The following is a 6,529-nucleotide window of genomic DNA, read 5'->3' as shown; positions in this document are numbered from 1 at the left end:
CCAGGACCAGCAGACTGAAGGACAGCTTCATCCACCAGGCTGTCAGGAAGCTGAACTCCCTCGCGAATCCCCGCCCCCCCTCCCCTCCCCTCTTCTGCCCTCATGTGTGGCCACCCTGCCCATGGTCTGTGGAGTGGTCGCTATCTGACATGACACATAAACTGCCTAGAGATGCTGGCCATGCTTTGCGCACTAAAACACTTTCTCGTGGGGCTTAGTGATTGTCATGTGTTGGTCTGCGCTCACGCCATTTGTACAAACTAGAATACCGGGTCCTTATGTGGTCTCAGGGCAAACTCCTTTCATTGAGAGCAGTACATATTCCTTGGCATCTGAATATGGGAGCAGACATACTGTCGAGGCAGGGGCCAAGGCCCGGGGAATGGAGGTCTCACCCTGAGGTGGTGAAGCAGATATGTCTACGTCACTGTGTGGGAAGATTTACATAACACCACCCAAATGTTCAAGCAAAGAAAGAAGGCAAAACTATGATTCTCGCTGCAGTACTATTACACATTTTTCCTGAACCTGGGAGAATAGAAAAAATTGTTTCTATAAAGTGGGGGAATTCCAACTTTGCAGGGACAGTCTGGCACTTCTGACTCACAGCCTGTAAGTACATTTTCATATTTAAAGAATGTGCCAATTCAAACGCGAATTTTGAGCAGTGTAGAGTAGCGAATGTTGTTTGTTGCTTCTCCGATTCCAAATGCAGGCTTGGTTTTATGTTTGAGTGGCACAAAATGCAAAAATAATATATAATACATATAAGAGTATAGTAAGGGGTGAAACATTTCCATCATACGCTTGAAGTATTCGGCCAGTCACAACGCACTGGATAGCTGACCAATCAGAGCACACCTCACTTTTCAGAACAAAGAGCTTTGTAAGAATCGACATGTTTCAGAAAGACGGGACATAGAGGAGAAACAATAATGTACAGTATGTGGAAAATAATGTGTTTTTTTTTTTTTTTACCTTAAACTGCATAAACACATTGCATTACACCAAACAGACAAAATAATGTAATTTTTTAGCAACGTCATATCACCCCTTTAATTAAATTAGCATATGGTCAAATTATGTAACCATAGCCAATGTAAAATAAACCTGCACTGAGGTGCATTACTTTGGGAACCGAGGGAAGAAAAAAAAAATGCATCACTTACTTGATATAAGAAACATTTTTACTTTGTGTTTAAGTCCATGAAGGCTGATTAAAAGTTGTGTGAAAACCAGTTTAACATAATAGAGTGTACTAGTTGTTTTTGTGAGAAATCTCCCAGCTTTATAGCAAATCTAATTTCCTCTCCATCTGTAACACACAGCCTAATTACGTCAATACGAGTTAAATAGACCTATCAAAATTACAGAATGCTAAATTGGGATCATCCCTCCCAAACATGCTCTATAACCATTTTGTTTTTCAAAAGCAGTAGAGAGAGAGAGAGAGTGTGACTTCAAATTAAATAGCCTGTTGGATCCAATTTAGGACTGACAATAATAGGCCAGCTTGCTTTTAAACTAGAAACCAAACATTACCGGCAAGTTCATCAGGACTGGTACTGACTGAAACTACGTCATCGGAAGAAAATAAGGAAGCATACCAGGATTAAAGACTGAACATCGGAACCCAGAGCGACTGCTTACCAAACACCTTGCTTGATCCCAGCAGCCACACTCGTTCTCTGCTTCTCATTCAGCGGCTCTCTCCGATAGACTTTCCACAACATCGCTGTCTCTCTCCCTTTCTGTTTCCGCTGGTTTCCATGCATCCCTAAGCCTCTGCAGATGTTGCTTGCTCTGTGAATAGACCTTTTGCTCATGGCTGAGTTGGAATATGGCAGGCATTGCTTAATCTACTTTACCTTAATCCCTGTGGCCCGAACCCATTTCAACCAGTGTCTTACCGCTTCCTCCAAAATGAGACGCGCACACACATTTTGACATCAATAATAATAAATGACTTTCCTTCCTGGGCAGCTTTTGGGGACATTGCAGCCAGTGAGTGGTGCATTGGGATGTGAGGACAGGTTTTAGTATGGTAAATAGGTGGTGAATGCAGCACAATCATGAGAAGAGAGTCTGTTTCTGCCCCGGGGGCTTTGAGATATGATGCGATTCATTTCTACGGTCCTTCCATGCGAATGGAAGGTAAGCCAACTGGATCTGCAGAGAAAATGCCAGTACCACCCGCACAGGGATTTGGGTGCCAGGGAGAAACAGATAGGAGCTATGAAGGGTAGAAAAAATTAAATGGTCATGAACAGGAGAAATCAAGGAAGAAACTTGCAATCTTTGCAAAAAAAAAAAAATCAATTTATTATGTATATATAAATACACACATACAGTATATATTTAGAAAATATTCACATGTATATGCATTTACATTCTTATATTATATACCAATATATTTAATATATTACTTAAAATGTTCTTAAATATATGCATGCATATATATATATATATATATATATATATATATATATATATATATATATATATATATATATATATATATATATATTATGTGAACAAAAACTTTTATTTTGGATGCGACTAATTGTGATTAATCGTTTGACAGCACTACTATCTATCTATCTATCATCTATCTATCTATCTATCTATCTATCTATCTATCTATCTATCTATCTATCTATCTATCTATATTTTGAATCCTCAATAAAACATTGAAATAGTATTCAAAATTAAAACTATATATTTTAAAATGTAAATTATTCCTGTGAATTTCCAGTAGCCATTACTTTAGGTCAGAGGATCCTTCAGAAATAATTATAATACGTATATTGATTTGGTGGTCAAAAAGAAGAAGAAGAAGAAAATAATAATAATCTTATTAAAACCGTGATACATTTTTACTTTCTCCAAAAAAAAACTGTTTTTCCCCAATCAGATAAATCATAATTTATTTTATGATTATAGACAGACAGACAGATTCAGTTCACAGAAAAATATTGTTTCTACCAACAACAATATTAGCCACTTAAAAATAGATACACTATTAAATCTCATAACAAGGAGGGATTGTCAAAATGGATATTGTTAAATAATGTTACATTGCCATACATTTTGTTGAAATGTTGATAATGCCCAATTGCCCATCGATAACACTTCAAAACATATAGCATAATAATCATTTCCACACATTACACAATATGCAGGTTGCACAAACAATTCTAACAAAAATATTAAATATTGTGGTCTTTTCAACAGAATGAGATAAGCTTGTATGAAATTGTAAAAATCAGTAAGAGTACTAATGTAACTACTTATTATTATTTGCTTAAGATAACTGACAATGCTGTTCATTGCTGTGTTATGTAGCATAATGCCACCATCTGCTGCCAGTGTGTCCCCAACTGGGTCAGCCAATATTATCTCTTATTGAACATTTCATAATCATTGCCTCAACAATCATCACAGAAAGAAAAAAAAAATTATATATACATATATATATATATATATTACAATTACCCATTTTCTATTTTAATACAGGTTGTTGCTAGATCTCCAGTTAACATAGTTGGGAAATGATGTGAACAGCAAGGGAACAATGGAGAAGTCTTCTGTTGACCTTGTTACTCCCAGAACGCACAGCCGCCCACTCAGAGCTACTGAATAAACCGAATATTATTCAAACACGGTCTAAACATGCGCAAACATGTTATTTGAAAAGGGGCAAAAATTAGATGTACCAAAGGCCATGCCTGTTGAATTGTCATATATATATATATATATATATATATATATATATATATATATATATATATATATATATATATATATATATATATATATATATATATATATATTTACAACTGTAATTGAGAGGAGAATCACCCCTCTCTGATAACTGTCAACAAACACAGGGGGAGAATATAATAAAATAATTTAATTAAAAATAAAAAATAAAAAAATAAAAAAAACATTATGTATAATTATGTCAAATGTAACGTTTCTGTTTTGATACTGAAGGAATATACAAAATAAACAAACACACTCATACAGGATATAGATCCACCAAAAAAATAAAATAAAAATAAAATAAAAAACCTTACTATACAATATTCTGCAAAGTTCAGTCTTTTTGTAGCATGAGCCGTGCAAGTAACATGTTTAAACTGAAAAATGCACTATGCGTAGTGCACTACAAGTACCAGGATGATGTACTATACACAGTGGATGGGGAGATGCTAAACATGCTAAGGCTATTAACAAGACATGTCAGCATCCACTTTCTTTTTATGGAAAAGGTTAGATTAAAACAAAACAGATCCAAAGTCCATATGAACCACAAGTTGTGACCAACTTACACATACACTCTCAGAGTAAATAAAAATGTTGTCATGGGTGGACAGTTCATATTATTACCTTGAAATTATATTTCAGTACTTAAATGGTACCGCTAGTCCCACGATTTGTTGAATGAACGTCTGATGCATATGGCACACCAAATGGGAAACACTTTAGGAGTTTTTACAGTAAGTTCTCGGACTGGTTGAAATATGCAGGATTGTCAGGAGACGAGTGTGTCGTGTTCTTATTTGTATTTATTTTTTAAGGTATACTGTGACATATTTCTGATAACAAAATACTGAATGCACATCTTCGCCATCGGTTGTATTGTGGTTATGGATCTTCAATCCAAACCGTAAAACTGATGTCGTCAGAGAAGGAATCAGAGAATTCCAGAGGATAGCACATTTTCAGACTGACTAAAGATTTCGAAGACAAGCATTATATTTAGCAGGTCTCTCATGAATAACTCAAGTGTGTTGACTGTCGTGCATGTTGCCATCAACTCCCTTTGGATGACTTAAAACTGAACTCTCAGCGTCTAATCTTGAATATTTCAGTGTTATTATATAGTGACAATCAAAATGCAAATCTAAATGCACCAACCTGGGGTCACAGTAACAATATACCTAACACGATGACCTGAATATGTCCTATTCATCACCTGCCCACACACATTCTCTCTCTTTCTCTCTCTCTCTCTCTCTCATAGAATTATAAAAGTAATTCATATCCCATAATTGATCTTCAATCTAATTACAGTCTGACAGCACAGAGTAATCTAAGGTGAGTGTAGAGACAGGCTGAACACTTACCAAAGTGAACTTTTATACAGTGCCTTAAAATAGTAAATAACATACTATTAACATAATATAACACGCTACCATATAACTTCATGTGCTTTGAGGTCGTTTGGCAACCGTATCGCAACAGGGGAGGCATCATGCTGTTCGTACAAGTGTGATGGAAGAAGCCCGAAATGTGTATTATACTGTAAGTTTAAAACTATTCCATTCACAGGTACTTATTACATTTTGCCAAAATGCTGTGTCCTTTAAACAGTAAAGCTATTTTTGTAGTAGTAATAATAATAATAATGATAATGATAACAATAATAATAATGTTTGAAACAACAAATGTTTTCTGAATATATAAAGATATTAATTCTCAAATTCATGGTACATTTTCAAATCAACTTTCATTCAAAGCATCTAGAAATAGAAGCTGATAAAAAAGAAACAATAAAACAGTTAAAAATTGCGTTACATAAGCAGATATTGATATATTTTTCTGTTTGTTTATGATCCTACAAGAGAAATCCGAGGAAAAGCACCAAAATCGCATGGAAATAAAATAAGAAAGCTATAAAAGGAAGTCACTTTATGCCAAGACGACCCACGATGCATCACGACTGCCCGAGTGACTGAACTATAAAGCTCTGATGTAAAGCTGTATTACAGCGTGAACATATACCGTGCTTTATTACATATAGATCAAAGCCAACATGTATATATTTTTAGATGAGGACTGATTTCAGGAATTTTAATGGTGTCTGATTCATCTTCAGCAGTTTGACAACATAATGCACTTTTGTGCGATAAAATTGCTGGTTAATAAAGTTTTCATTCTTAGTTAATATAAAGTGCTTCAAACACTCTGATTATAATTTCAATTTAACTATTAAGAGTATTATTATTATTTTATTTATTCCCAATATTTTACATTTCCCATTTTACAGTTATCCATTACACTCAGGTTAACACATTACACTATAGATTTAAGAATTAAAATGTTTTAAACCACTTTAAGCTTCAGTTCAACTGAATCAAATTTTACTTTCTAATCACTTGCACTGAAATAGTGCACATAAAAACAGAAATGCACGTTGAGGTAGTAAATGCAGAAATGCATGCTGCACAAAAATAAACTGGCACTCTTGAGGCAGCACAAATAGTGCCTCCAAAGAGTGCATCCAACACACTTAAGGACAGTTCCAACAAAAGAGAGTGGAAAGGTGGACATTTACTGACAAAGTGGAATTACATTGTCAAGAGGGACACACCAGAGAGAGAGAGACAGTGTGTGTGAGTGTGACTGTGTGCGTGAAAGAGAGAAAGAGCACGAGACAGACAGAGAGAAAGACTGCAAGGGACTCTGGATCTGACAGGTGGTGACGGACGACCCTTCTGGGGGTATTGTGTGTGCATGTGTG

This window comes from Carassius gibelio, chromosome B13, assembly GCF_023724105.1.
Source record: "Carassius gibelio isolate Cgi1373 ecotype wild population from Czech Republic chromosome B13, carGib1.2-hapl.c, whole genome shotgun sequence".
NCBI classification, from domain to species: domain Eukaryota; kingdom Metazoa; phylum Chordata; class Actinopteri; order Cypriniformes; family Cyprinidae; genus Carassius; species Carassius gibelio.
This window is presented reverse-complemented; position numbering follows the sequence as displayed.